Source organism: Pongo pygmaeus, chromosome 12 (assembly GCF_028885625.2).
Source record: "Pongo pygmaeus isolate AG05252 chromosome 12, NHGRI_mPonPyg2-v2.0_pri, whole genome shotgun sequence".
In the NCBI taxonomy this organism is placed as follows: Eukaryota; Metazoa; Chordata; class Mammalia; order Primates; family Hominidae; genus Pongo; species Pongo pygmaeus.
In genome coordinates, this window is record NC_072385.2 from 89,140,328 (window position 1) to 89,156,544 (window position 16,217).

General features: G+C 38.1%; 1 protein-coding gene across 8 annotated transcripts in view; it reads right to left on the reverse strand.

Moving 5' to 3' along the window:
• The window catches only part of CAMKMT (calmodulin-lysine N-methyltransferase), a 417,874-nt gene that overhangs the window by 195,465 nt on the left and 206,192 nt on the right, over nt 1–16,217 (reverse strand). The gene's annotated exons all lie outside the window — the stretch shown is intronic.

The window sequence follows — 16,217 nt, forward strand, 5'->3', positions numbered from 1 at the left end:
AGCTGGGACTACAGGCGCGTGGCACCACGCCCGGCTAATTTGTGTACTTTTAGTAGAGATGGGGTTTCACCATATTGGCCAGGCTGGTCTCGAACTCCTGACCTTGTGATCCACCCACCTCAGCCTCCCAAAGTGCTGGGATTACAGGCATGAGCCACCACGCCCGGCCAAAACCATCTAGATTTTTTAAAAACAGCCACCAGCTATAAAATTTACATTGCTCTTTATATAAAATGATTTTGTCTGTAAAATTAATCCCATGTTAGACCTTGGGCTTTGGAATGTTATAATTATTTAATAGTTCAAATAGTCTCAAAAATTACCCAATGCAATAATTTATTTCAGTAACATTGAGGTCTTTATTTTTTAATCCAGTTGGATGAAACCTTAGATCTGTCAGTACACACATATTTAATGGTCAGCCTGGATAACCTAATAAGACAGAGCAGTAGAATATAACAAACTTGACTTGTATTCAGGAGAAACAGATTTAATTCCAAGCTCTACTGCTCATTGACATGGGATCTTAGCCCATTTGCTTAGCTTAATGTAGGCTTCAGTGTTCTTACTGGTAAAACAAAATATTAAGTGATTTGTCATAATCCTTAGCACATGATAAAGAGCTATATACATAAAGGTTTCATTATTATCATCAGCTAGATACACATAGGCTTTTTGTTATTACATTCTTATAGAGAGACAAATTCAGAAAAGGTAGTCTTTGAAAATTTCTCCTTTTGATCTCATCAGAAACATACTTGTACTGCCTAGTTTGCAGACTAGCTATATTCTGACATTTGTGTAGTCAACCACAACCACAGCAAGCAGGATGGCATTTATCTTTTATAATAATACAGAGTGCTCTGTCATAAAGTAGGGTCACTGAAATGAGTAATAATCCCACCAGCATCTAAGGTACAACCAGCAGGGTCCAGGTCAACAGGCAAGCAGCCGATAATTTGCCCAACAACACTGAATTTCATCTGCCCACAGCCTCTATCTACTGATTATACAATCAATACACCTCAGATGAGAAGAGCTAACAACTGACCAGGGCAGATCAATGCTAGCAAATAAGCGCTTCATGACAAAAAGTTTGATAATTACCATTCTGAAGCCGTGTAAATGTTGTTTCTATTGTAACAACATTCATGATGATACTGCTATGATTGCACTGTTATTATAGGTTTAATGTTAGGCAATCAAGCTACAGTGGTCTAGATATCAACAAACAGCATCAAAAGAAAACATCAAATTGTCCCTATTCTTTTGACACTGTAGCTGAGAAATTTTTCTATGTTAGTGGCCCTAAATGAACAATAATAAGTGACAATTTAGTGAAAAACACTATTTTCACATCTTACAAAAGTCATGCAATATAGATTGATACAAGTATGATTATTTCTAGGACCACTTGAACCAGGGGATTAAAATAAATTCAGTCCTGTGACCATGGTTTTTCCTTCTTTCTTTTTTTTTCACATACATCATTTAAAGAGGATTTATGTAAATTTTCTCTGTACTCATAATTTTTCAAGCATTAGTGCAGTCATAAGTATAGGGCACCTTGGCTTGATTTAATTATTATCGTTTCTAATTCAGCACACTTTATTTTATTTTATTTTATTTTTGAGCCCTGATTGCTAGTTCATTCTCAATCATTAGCATTTAGAAGAACTAGTCATTACTGGTTTTCAATAGCTGCTTGGGTTCCTATAAGCACTTAGAGTCTTAAACACAGAAATGGAAAACAGACATTTCAAAGGTAGAACAAATCATGACTCCTAGAGGTAGGGTACAAGAATCCCCGGGTGCGTGGGCACTGAAGCACACAAATTCTTAACTTTCCCATTTGCTTTTTAAAAACCACAGGAATTGGGTCTAAAAAAAAACTAGACACCTCATTTCTGTAAGATGCTTGCTCATATAGAAAACTGGGAACTGATTCCAAATGAAAGGCTTTCCAAAAGAATGGCAGTCACTTTGGACCACAATAATCATTTCTACAAGGGTATGTCTGACTTTCGATTTGTGCAACACACACTTTTAATTGTCACATCCATAAATACATCCCCCAGCTGCACCCAGACAGCAATAAAGTTACCTGTCTAAAACTTGGTCTCCACATCCCTGAGTGGCCAAATCTCTCACTGGGGTAAATCAGCTGCCTTTCCATGTAGATAAGAGACACAGAGCCGGGGAGGGCAGCAATGCTGAAGAGTTTGTCAATAGCTCAGGAGAGAAAAGGCAAACCAAAAACCTTTTGTGGGCAGTAGTGCGAGTGAGATTTTCAGCATGCTCAGAGGTTGCTGTTAAATGTCTTTTCCAACAGCATTCTCTTTCTTTCCATGCAGCTTCTACCTCGCAATAGAGTCAAAGAATGTGATGTATATTAAAATGCTTTGCCTCTCAGATGGGGTTCATTTTTATTCAGGGACAATTTTGCTGACTGACAGGTAAGCGTTTGGTGCTGAAATTGGACCTGTACAAGAGCTTTGCATTTCATTTGCTCCATTACACCAGCACATGAATTACTGGGCTTCCACGTTGGCATCTTTCCATTACTTTTAAATACCTGACAGGAGCAAAATGACTCATCTGACATTTCATGTAACAAATTTGTTCCAAAAAAAAAATAGAACATTATTATACTATTTTATATATGTGGGTACCACAACCTTCTGCCCTAATCTGACCAGCAATTGTTAAGTGTATAAATGGTAGCTGATATCAGTTTAAGAAAACACACTGCCAATGACAGCTATAAAATATCATGGCAAGAAATATGTCTGCTTTTCCTATTACCCACTGTCACTTCAACCTACTTCTTGAAATGTTAGCAAACTTCAGTCACAAATGGAGCTTTGTATTTTGGTTTCACTTCCACCACTGCGTAAACTTTGAGGCATTATTTATTCCAATGCACAATGAATCAACTTTTTCACTTTTAATCAGTGCTAACAGAGCTGAGGAGTTAAGATGCCTGTACCAAATAGTCATATGTAGTCATAATACTACTATTTACTGACTAGTATAAAATTATTTGGCCTTCAACTTCTTCTAACTCTCACTTTCCCTTTGATTGCTTTTTGTTGCTTTTTTATTTTTAAGCAACAACTTAAAAATAATACAGACTATGACTCACAACCCTAAGATATCTCCTCATTCCAAACTTAACACCACATCCCATTACCCAATTTGCCTTGTAGAACTAGGAAAGTGTTTCAGTTCTTTGCTAAAGGCCAGTGTTAGCCTAGACAGCTTTGCTCCAGGCAGATTAGGAAAGAAATAATCCTCAGCTTTATGACTCAGCCAGGAGTTTTTCCCACCTCTTCACTTAAAAATACCTCAGTAACATATTACAACCTGCCATCTGAGGCTGAAGATCGCAGATCTACACTCAAATAAGGGTTTTTCTAGGTGACAGTATAACATTTCATAAAGCAGCAGCATAATTATGTGACAGCAAAATTTAAAATATCATGTTCACTGTTAGTATGAATACATCGAATTAATACAGTATTATTTCCATATGAAATTATTAGCCTCATTATTATATAATGGTATTTTCTTTAATAAATGGTCTCATAAATGTTAAAGTACTTTATGTTATGGTGTATTCTTTTTAACAATGTTAATTTACCCTCAAGCATTATTCCTATGCTGAATTTATATAACGTGTAGGTAATGAGAGATCACCTCCAACCCCCCTGAGCTCTTATGTGGGCCCTTCAGCTGGATCTAGAAACCAAATTGACACAAGGCAGATTTACAAGAGAAAAGCATACACATTTTATTAGTTTTACATGTACATGGGGATCTTCACAAGAGAGTGAAGTCTAAAGGGGCCAAAGCAAGATGCTTTTATACTTTTTGGATGAAGAATAATAAATTTAAGAAGAAATGATAGGGCAAAGGTGATCTGTCTATGGGCAATAAATTCCTAGGGGAGTCACTAGGAGATACAAGCGGGGTGTAAAACTAGTAGAAGGGTTACGTTGGAAAATATATTTAATTGGGTCCACTGCAGCCCCCAGTTCCCAGCCTCTGGTTGATAAGAGCTAATTCCTGGCTCTAGTAAAGGGAGGATCTCGTCCAAAGGAATATTCTCCCTCTCCGTCTCCCTCTCCCTCTCCGTCTCCCTCTCTGTCTCCCTCTCCCTCTCCCTCTCCCTGTCTGTCTCCCTCTCCCTGTCCCTCTCTCTCCCCCTCCCCCTCCCTTCTTTCTTTCTTTTTTTTTTTTTTTTGAGACAGGGTCTCACTCTGTCTCTCAGGCTGGAGTGTGGTGGTGTGATCATAGATCACTGTAGCCTGGACCTCTCAGACTCAGATGATCCTCTCATCTCAGCCTCCCAGGTAGCTGCCACTATAGGCATGTACTACCACACCTGGCTAATTTCCATATTTTTTGTAGAGATGGGGTCTCATCATGTTGCCTAGGCTGGTCTCTAATGCCTAAACTCAAATGATCTTCCTGCCTTGGCCTCCCGAAGTGCTGAGATTACAGGCGTGAGCCACAGGAGAAGCTTTATGGCTTGCTGCATGCAGGTCAGCTACCCCTTTCTGAAACTACAATTTCTCCAATGTTTTCAAAATAATTAATATACCAGTTGGACATATTTTGGGATGGCAAGTCCTTCACTCCTTTGAAAGTTGTAATTTAAAAATGAGACATTCAAAAAGTTGCATCACCTTTGTCTTTATAACCCACCTGTATTTTAAAAGCATCTGGGAATTCATGGCATTTCCCTTGTACAACCACCATCAAAGTGACTTTCCTGTCCTGGGGAATTATTTAATCAGAATGCTTACAGAAGATACTGCAGATTTGAATAACACACATCTTTGAAGAAATGGCACTTCTTCTTTGGATAAATGGTCCAAGAAAGTAAATTATTTAGAAATGAGCTCCTTGAAAACAGTTCCAGCATCTAACACAGGTATTCTTTCCATAAAAATGGAATGAATGAACGTTCCTTGCAGTATTTTTGTTTTGTTATGATTAGTGTTGAAGCCATGGGGGCTATTTAATTGTCAATAATTATCTTTTGAGTTGCATTTTTAGAACTGTGCAAGTGAGGCTATTTCTGAGCAAATGGTAGCACTCTAGCCTCAACAGTGCACTTACTTTTATTTTTGACCTTTCTCTCACTGATCCTAACATGCCACTCCTCAGACCTGAATAATCTCACCAACCACACTGTCCTCACCTGCTTCTGTGGTTGCTGAATGCTATCAGCATAAGTCACAAAATCACATTGACTTTGACCACTGATCACATTCACGCTGGACCCTCATGTAATCCAACAAGCTGCTTTTATTACAACAAATTATTCTCCACCAGGAAGACTTGTCCCTGCCCTATCATTTTTAGCAGATGACTGCTTCCCAAGTTATTGAAATATATTGAGGCTACTGAACACCATGCTTCACAACTTCTATACTCTTTACTTCAGATTTCCTGTCTTCCTTTGCTTCTGTTTCTCCTTTCTCCCACCTGTGCTCTTTCTTTTTTTTGTTTTGTTTTGTTTTGTTTTAGACAGTTTCGCTCTTGTTGCCCAAGCTGGAGTGCAATGATGCAATCTTGGCTCACTGCAACCTCCGCTTCCCGGGTTCAAGCAATTCTCCTGCCTCAGCATCCCGAGTAGCTGGGATTACAGGCGCGCGCCACCACACCTGGCTAATTTTTTGTATTTTTAGTAGAAACGGGGTTACACCGTGTTAGCCAGGCTGGCCTTGAACTCCTGACCTCAGGTGATCTGCCCACCTCGGCCTCCCAAAGTGCTGGGATTGCAGGCGTGAGCCACCGTGCCCAGCCTCCCACCTGCATTCTTGAACCCATGTTTTCTCAACTTCTCTGAGACCAATTTCACCACCTGTGCCCTCTCTATGTTCAACATTTCCCAGATCAGGATATAAGAAGTCACTAGGAAGGGGACTGCCTAGTGGCTACCTTAGAGTCTGACTCATACTTTACAAGCACTTAACAATTTTTTTTATTTTTTTGAGACAGGGTCTCACTGTCACCGAGACTGGAGTGTAGTGGCACAATTACACAGCTGACTGCAGTCTTGACCTCCGAAGCTCAAGCAATCCTCCCACCTCAGCCTCCTGAATAGCTGGTACTAATGCCAAGCTAATTTTTGCATTATTAGTAGACAGATGGGGTTTCGCCATGTTGCCAAGGCTGGTATCGAACTCCTGGGCTCAAGAGATCCACCTACCTCAGTCTCCCATAGTGTTGAGATTACAGGCATGAGCCACTGCACCTGGCAACAAATATTTTCTGGGAAAATAAATGAATGATTGAATATTGAACAAGATCTGTAAGGGTGTCATGTTTGGTGAAGCCATAGGGAAAAAAAGAATAGCAATAAAAATCTTAGGAATATTTATAAGAATAACAACAATGGGCAAGACCTATGTGAAGAAAAATATGTAATGTTACTGAAAATATGAAAGAATACCTAAATAAATGAAGAAGGGCTGGGCGTGGTGGCTCATGCCTGCAATCTCAGCATTTTGGGATACCGAGGTGGGAGGATCACTTGAGGTCAGGAGTGCAAGACCAGCCTGGCCAACATGACAAAACCCCATCTCTACTAAAAATACAAAAATTAGCCAAGAGTGGTGGTATGCACCTGTAATTCCAGCTACTCAGGAGGCTGAGGCAGGAGAATCACCTGAACCCGGGAGACGGAGGTTGCAGTGAGCCGAGACTGCACCACTGCACCCCAGCCTGGGTGACAGAGTGAGACTCTGTCTCAAAAAATAAAATAAAATAAAAAATAAATAAAAGGAGAAACATGGCCAGGCGTGGTGGCTCACAATGTAATCCCAGCACTTTGGGAGGCTAAGGTGGGTGGATCATTTGAGGTCAGGAGTTCGAGACCAGAGTGGCCAACAGGGTAAAAACTGATCTGTAGTAAAAATACAAAAACAAAAAAGTAGCCAGTTAGCTGAGTGTGGTGGCTCATGCCTGTAGTCTCAGCTACTTGGAAGGCTGAGGCAGGAGAATTGCTTGAATCTGGGAGACGGAGGTTGCTGTGAGCCGAGACCACACCACTGCACTCTAGCCTGGCAAACAGAGCTAGACTCCATCTCAATTAATTAATTAATTAATAAGACATATCATTTTCCTAGATGGGAGCACTCTGTGGTAATGATGTCATTTCATTATCAAATTACTCTATAAGTCAATGCAACCTCAGTCAAAAAAAAAATCATAGCTTGTTTTGACTTTTTTTCCCCTGTATTCTTGATACTCTGGCATTTTGGAGTCTTCATCTTAGATTGCCCCTCTCAGGGCTAGCTAATTCCTAGAGAAGACAAAGGATTTCTTTGCAAGTGCACCTTTGATATTTAAGTAAACCAATCCAGAGCACACATCCCCAACCATCTCCTGTATCTAACTCTCACACACCAAGCCAATATTCCTGCCGCCCTAAATCTGCCTAGGGCTAGATATCAGATAATTAGGGGCCACAGCTATAACCCAGAGCCCACCAAAATTACTCAAACTCTCCAATCCTAAACTTATTCAACATACCTACCCTACCTCACCCATTCGATCCTGTGAAAACCCCAATAAAGGCACTGGGCCATGCTCCCTGGTTCTGCCTCTTGCCCAATCTTGGTCTTCCCCATGTGGCTCTGAGTGGCATTGTATAACAGCCGTTTCTAGGGATCTATAAGTCTAAACATTTCCTTCATGATAATTATGTCTGCGTCTGCATGTCTTACCACACCTGATTAAAACAAATCCTGGGTAAACTGTAACATACTACTGTATTTCTAAAAATCCAATATGTAGATTCAAATGTTCATCTGGAAGAATAAATAAAAACACTGAAGAAAAAATTTACATAGAATAATCAGAAGGGACCTGCCCTATCAGAAATCAAAACATAACTATAAAATAATTAAAGCAGAAACTGACAAATCAGTGACACATAATAGAGTATACAGAAATAGACATACTTACATATGTGGATACAGTATATGGTAAAGGTTGTATTTCAGAACAGTGAAGAAAAAATAAACTATTTACTACATTTGGTTTGAACAAATGAATATCCATATAGAAAAAATAAATTTGGAATTTTACCTCACATCATACACAAAACTAAATTCCAGATGAGATTATAGAACCAAATGTTTTAAAAAATTACAATAGTATTTGAAGAAAATTTCAAAGGATATTTTTATAATCTTATGATGTAGATGGCCTCCCTAACAAAACACAAAAGCCAGAAGACTTAAAGGAAACTACAAAATGAAAAATATATATGACACCAAAAGCACAAGCAGTAAGAAAATTTAAAAATCAAACTTCATCAAAATTAAAAACATTTGTCCATCAGAAGATATTATCAACAGAATGAATGGAATCCACACAAAGAAATAATAAGCACTGATTAAAGTCATTACATAGGTAAATAAAAGATAATATACACACACACACACACACAAAAACAGTGAAAAAGCAACCTACAGGAAGGGAGAAAATATTTGCAAATCATATATCTAACAAGACATTACTATTCATAATATTATAAAGAACTCCTACAACTCAACAACAACAAAAAACCTGATTGAAAACTGGACAAAGAACTTGGATAGACATTTCTCCAAAGAAAATATACAGATGGCCAAACAGCACATGAAAAGATTACTATTACTAACAGTAATAGCAGCACATGAAAAGATTACTATTACTAAGATATAGATGGCCAAATAGCACATGAAAAGATTAACATTTCTAATCATTAGGGAAATGCAAATAAAAAACCACAAGAGATACAATTGGAACCCTTGTGCTCTGCTGGTGGGAATGTAAAACGATGTAGCCACTGTGGAAAACACTACGGTGGTTCCTAAAAATAATGAAACATAAAATTACCATATGATCCAGCAATTCCACTTCCAGAGATAGACCCCAAAAAATTAAAGCAGGGACTCCAGTAAACACATGTACACCTGTGTCCATAGCAGCATTACTCATAACAGCCAACATAGCAGCATTACTCATAATAGCCAATTCCACTTCCAGAGATAGACCCCAAAAAATTAAAGCAGGGACTCCAACAAACACGTGTACACCTGCGTCCACAGCAGCATTACTCGTAACAGCCAACAGATGGAAACAACCTAAATGTCCATCAATGAATAAATGGACTGACAAAATATAGTATTAATATATACACGCAATAGAATAATATTCAGCCTCAAAAAGGAATGAAATTCTGACACGTTACAACACAGATGAATCTTGATGCCATTATCTTAAGTGAATTAAGTCATTCACTAAAGGACAAACCCTGTATGATTCCTCTTATATGAAATTCATAGAGCCTAGGCATGGCAGCTCACACCTGTAATCCCAGCACTTTGGGAGGCCAAGATGGGAAGATTGCTTGAGCCCAGGAGTTTAAGACCAGCCTGGGCAACACAGGGAGAACCTGTCTCTACAAAAGAATTAAATTTTTAAAAAAAGAAATTCATAGAGACAAAAGTAGAATGGTGGTTGGCAGGGACTGGGAGAAGGGGAGATTGTGGAATTACTGCTTAATGGGTACAGTCCCAGTCTGGGGAGATGAAAAAGTTCTAGAGATAGATGGTGGTGATGGTTGCACAACAATATAAATATACTTAGTGCCACTGAATTGTATACTTAAGATATGTAAAAGATTATATATGTTTTACCATGATAAAAAATATTTTAAAATAGTGGAGGATTTTTGGTAATAATTCATGAAGGTAGTTCACAAACAAGTGATGTGTCAGTGTTCGAATGTATTATTTCATATGTTAATATAATCTCAAGTATAAGCTCTGCAAGTAATAACTTTTATTTGTTTTGTCTCATTTTTTAGTTTTTAATTTTTATTTTTTAGAGACAGGGTCTCACTATGTTGCCACCAGGCTGGTCTCAAACTCCTTAGCTCATGCAATCCTCCTGCCTCAGTCTCCAGGGCACCAGGACTACAAACCCGGTGGCCCGGGTTAGGCCACCTCACCCGGCTTGTTTTTGTTTCTTTATACCCAAGATCAGATCAAAGAAGGCCTTAGAACAATGCTGTGTACATAACATTGGTCATGAATAACGTGCAAACAAGTGAAACCCACTACATATGTGGATTTATAAAGTCTTTGTTATTAAGTCTGAGAAATAAGAGAATATACAGGATTGCTATTTATCAATATTACATTAATTTTAAAAAGTATGATGTCCAGCTACTAACACTGTAAATAGCCGACTAGATTTAAACTAAGAAGTTTCTAGTTTAATTTGCATAATTATTTACTTCAACACATATTAAAACCTTAATAAAACCTGTTTTCAAATATTGCTACAATGGAACAAATTCTTTCCTTCTCTAAGTTTTAAGGAGATCCTTTCTCTTTTACCTCACCCTTACAAATTCTTCATTCTTTTATGTGGAAAACAAACACAACAAAACCCTCTGTTAAAGATCACATCCTTGTAATCACTATACAAATCTTACCTTTTTATTCAAATTTTGTCTCTTAAATTCCCTTACATTGGTAAAAATGACTAGATTTAAAATATCAGCTCTAGTTCCCCAAAACAAAAGGACTGCATTAAACATGGTTTGTGTCTTGATCCTAATAAAATTTCTTTTAACCTTGCCATGCTCTGAATCTAAGTTCTCATGAATTCAGATTATCTAACCTTTAAATCAAATGTTTCTTGTGGTTTGGGTTTTCCTTTTTACTTTTTGTGGTGTTTTTTGGTATCAATAAGTGCCTGTCTAAAAGAACAACAGCACTAAAATACAGTCGACTGTCTTTTGAAGCTAAAATATGTAACAATACTCTGAAATACTACCACTCCCCAATGATCTTCTTAAAACATGGCCCCCAAATTTGTGCCTTCATAACCTACATGTAACCACATTATAAAGTAACACAGATTGCTTTCAAAATAGCCTATAACCTGCTTTTTATTGGTTTGCTTTTTCATCTTTTAAAAAGTAAAATTATTCAAACAAAAAAACTATCTAAAAATTAGGCAATTTTGATCAAGTCTGAAGAAACAGAAGCAGCTAAGAATAGCTAACCACATTAGTAGTTTCTGTCCTATATTGTTTCTGTTTTGGTTAGCATCAAAAATAATAAACACTAATTTAGCTCAGACGGCACGGAAGGAATTCTTCCCCATGTAAATGAATAGATATCTCTGTTATGATAAGATTCAGATAATAGTATTTTTGTAAAGTTCCTGGAATGTAATTGTTTGAAAGAAGATGATAAATCTATTCCTCTAACAGATTTAGTATTGCCACTGGGATTTCATCATAGTTCAGTCATAAATTAATTGCACAGTAGATTTATTCATCTATCATTCTCCCATAACAAGTCTGATCATGATTGCTTTGTATGTCTCCATTTGGCACACTGGGGTTTTGTTCATTTAACAAGATTATTTATTAATCAGGCATTTATTGAATAGAGTTTAAAGAAACTCAATGGGTCTGATACAAAGTGCATTAGATCTATCATTAGGATTATTTTTATTTCAGACATTCATTTAAATGGACCTCATTGTATTTGGGGGAAATATTACTTATAAGATGGATATTTTCTGTTAAATACATTTATCCTAGCTTTATGAAATACCTGATATGGGGATAATCTAGTTAAAAAGAAAAAAATTAACTATGTAGCATCTCTATGAATTTGGTATTTAGAGAAAAAAGGCTAAGTTAATATCCGATAAAGGAATAATCCTAGTTAAGAAATAAAATCCTCCTTGATCCAAATGGCAACTTAAAAAAAAGGAAACCAACAACTATAAAAACTCCTTACACAAATAAAATCTGCCAGTTGCTATAAAATCCACATCATCAGACTGATATGCCATTTTGCCTTATACTAGAAAAAAATTGTCATTGCAACAAAGAGCATTTTATTTGAGGACTAAATGAGTAATGACTGCACTTGAAGCTAATGCACAGAGGAAATTGAGCAAAGAGGATTGGTGATGACTACGGCCCAAGCTTCCCTTGATAACTACCCTTCCTGAGCATTCTAACTTCCATCTATCATGCCAGCTACTACTTCCACAAAGAGAGAAAGACAGGACACTGAGAGAAGAGATGAAATGAAAGATAATAAGAGAGACAGGGACGAAGGAAAATCATGGAATCTGAGAGTTGTAAGAGATTTCACAGAACTACTGAAGGAGAATGACAATAGTAATAGTACACAGATTGGGAATGTAAGGTTATTAAACACAAACTCATTTTTAAAATAAAAAAAAGAAAATGATTTTCAGAATCATTTGCAATGAATATATTCCATTGGATTACATATGCAAATTTAGTGAAATAACTCCTAGAAAATCACCATTCGTATAATACCCTGTAAGAAGCCGATGATATTTGCATCTTGATTTATAGACCTTTACCATGTAAGCAGAAATATTGCAAGTAACTGAACTTAGAACTTTTGAAAATGAAAAACATTTATTTTGAAGAAGTGAGATGATATTATCACCAGTTATTAATAGTTTTCCTATTGAGTTGTCTCTAGGTACAATTGTTCCATGAATAAAAATCACAGGACAGCATGATTTTTATTCATGAGGCAGAGTCTCTCAGAGCACATACTTAGTTTGGGGCTCTACCTGTCTAGCATTAACCCGAACAATCCAGAAACTGAGATGTGATGGCCAGAGCCATCAGGTGGAATTCTGACACTGCCCTAGAGACTGACATTTCAACCACCACCATTGCTTCTAAGCCAAGACTTGACCCTTGTAACTTGGAAATGTAGCTTGCATGCTTCCACTTCTCTTCCACTGCCATCTCCCTCGTTCCTGTTCTGTAGTCTGGGCTTCTGCACTAGCCTCCACAGGGCCTCTCAGAACCCACACCCTATTCTAACCTTAGTCTTTTGTGCCCTCTGTAAGCAGGGGCTGCACATGTCACTTCCCCAGCTTTGTACTTTCAATGTCTTCCTATTGGTTTTAGGATAAAGGCAAAAACCCCTGCCATGTCCATGAGGTGCTGCACAGTCTGGCCCCTTCTCCTTTCTCTCCTGTTATGCTGACCTGCTTCAGCCAGGGTGGCCTTTTTAGACCTTCAGTTCCTCTAAAACCAATCTCCTTGCTACCTGTCAGGCTTATGTGACATACCCAATCCAGCCATCAGTCAGTGCCGTATTAAAATGCTCTCCACAGGACCACAGAGCTGTGGGTGACCTCTGCATGGACATGATGTTTGCTGAGCAAGAATACTCATATTTCTGCCCTAAGCTCAGAGCAACAGCTATCAACTGTGATTGAAAAATTATGTTCATTCAGGAGGGTCTGGAAACATCTTGCTTCTCTCCTATGTAAGTCCTTGTAATAGAGTAAGGGAAAAGACACAACACACATATACTTTTGAGTAACAGTTTCCAAGCAAATGCACTGATGAAAGTAGGGTCCTATTTGGAGGAAGCTCAATTCAGGCTCAGCTTGTTTTGCTTGTTTTGCTCATTTCAGGACTTTGCCTATGCTCTTCCCATTGTTTAGAACACTTTGCCCTACTCCTTCATCTCTCTCTCCAGTGCATCCTTCAGATTTATGCTCAACTGTTACTTCCTCAAGGTTGCATGCTTTGATCACCCACCCCCACCCTGGCCCCTGGCAAAGTTAGAGCTCCTTATTATAAGCTCTAAGAGCGACCCTTATCATAACTGCAAGTAAACAATTAACCTTGGTCCCCAGTACTTACTTGTAAATAAGAGCAGGAATAGCATTTTACCTCATTCACCAGTTTCCCCAGTGCTAAGTAAGCACTCGATAAATACCTGCTGAATGAATGAATGACTCTTGATCCAAAGAGAGCAGTTACTGTTAACTTTGAAATCAGCTTCTATGGCTGAGCTGTTGAAGAAACATTGTTAATGCCTAGTTTGGCTCCCACATTTTGGATTCTGCCAAAAGTTGTGCTAGCAGGACGTGACAGGACAAGACATAACTGCAGAAGAAACCTGACAAGGAAAATCCTCTCTTTTTATCTTCTTTCAATTCTCATCCTTCCCATGTCTGTCTCTGTCTAACAGCAGTCTTTTGCTTCCAGCTTCCAGAAAACAAGCTGAGCCCTGAACTGAGCTTCCTCCAAATGGGACCCTACTTTCATCAGTGCATTTGTATGGAAACTGTTACTGAAAAGTGTATGTGCTTTTCCCTTACTCTATTACAAAGGATTGACATGGGAGAGAAGCAAGATGTTTCAAGAGTCTCCTGAATGAACATAATTTTTCTATCCCAGTTGATAGCTGGTTGCTCTGTGCTTAGGGCAGAAATATGAGTATTCCTGCTCAGCAAAGATCGTGTCCGTGCAGAGGTCACCCACTGCTCTGTGGTCCTGTGGAGAGCGTTTTAATATGCCACTGACTGATGGTCGGGTTGCATATGTCACATAAGCCCGACAGAGGGGATGAGTTAATGTTAATTAGGACAATTTGAGCATTATTTGGATAACCCAAGTCCGAACCAATACTACTGAAAGAGCTGCAGAAAAATTCCTATTCCTCCATTGCATCATGCCAGTAATTCCATACTGAGAATGCTAGATCTGACACTCTTTACAAACCTACACAGGAATCCCTTGGTCAACTGATAACTCTCATAAGCAGTACTTGCTTCTAAAATACTGGTTCCTATGGTAGCTATTCTTTTCCCCCAAGCTTCTGAATTTGGCTATACAATGACACCCGAATTCTGCTACTACTGCTACTACTGTTTAACCATAGACTCTTATCTCCCTGAGAAATATTTCCAGATCAGAGCCCAACTCCTCAAAAACACATTAACAGTAATCCTTGTTATAAGCATAAGAGACTGTGTCAACTGAAATGTTTTTACAGGTATGTTTTCAGGTTATCTTAATTTTTTAAATTAAAAGCATCCTTTAACTTATTATTCTTACATAATTCCTCAAACGCATCCACTCATAAATGCCAAGCAGGGTTCTCAGCTTGTCAGTTGAGAGGCCTAGATTTGTTTCAATTCTGCCACAACTTCTTAACCTCTTTCCTATGGCTAATTTTTTTTTTAAATGATGTCAACATCATGTTTTGCTGCTGTGGCAAAGAGGGCTGCTTGATCCTTCCACCATCAGCTAGAAGCCCCCACGGTGGCCTTATGGCTCATAGGCCTTTAGGACAGCCCCTGTGTGAGTCAAACAATAGTTCACATACGATCCAGCAGCCTGACTGAAAAGAAATTCCAAATTCTGCCCCAAAGGACTAATTGAACTTAGCAATTTGTTCTTTTTCATAAAAAAATACTTGTAGTACCTTTTTGTAATATAACAATAAGCTACCATGTGGATTTCTGCAGAATTCTGGAACAAAGCCAAAGCAACAATAGCTCTTTTTCTTTAGGAATAAGACCCATATGTCAAAATTTATCTAGAAACTCAATTTGGCTTGCTGCTTCATCATGCTAGGAGAATAACTACAAAATTATATTACTGTTCATTATGTCCAGGGGGATCCCAATTTATTATGATTCATGCCAGAGTAGTACAGTAGCCTTAGCAATGGCTCTTGCTGTATGGAGATGTGCCAGTCTTGTAATAGTTATGAGTAGATCATAATACTATACTTGGTTTTTACAAATGTTTAATTGACATAAAATATTCAACAGCCGGTAGAGATAATTTGTAATCCTCAATTACTTTTTAGCGCCATCTAATTTACCCCACAGATTTACAAGCCACGTACACATGCATGTGCGGTTACACAAACACATGTTGTGGCATGACAAAACAATATTATAGGGCAAGCGACATCTGTGTGAAAAGATCTGAAATAGCATCATCAACTTTAGAGCAGTCAGCCTTCCTATTTATTTTTAGGGTCAAAATAGTAATACCTGCGCCAAGACCAGTAATTGATCACTTGTGAATAAGACAATGGGGAAAACTTTTAAAACAGTGGTTTTGGCTCCACATAGAATCACCTGGGGAGTTTTTTTGTTTTGTTTTGTTTTTTTAATTCCAAACTCAGACCACTCTCCAGGTCACTTAGATCCGATTCTCTGAGTAGGATCCAGGCATCATTTTTTTGTTTTGTTTTGTTTTGTAGCTCACTATGTCCTTCCTATGTGTAGCCAAATTTTAGAAGAACTGCTTTAGAATCTGTTTATTCCTGAAGTTTTTTCTTTCTTTTTGTAAAGTAAGCACAAACTCTGGCAAT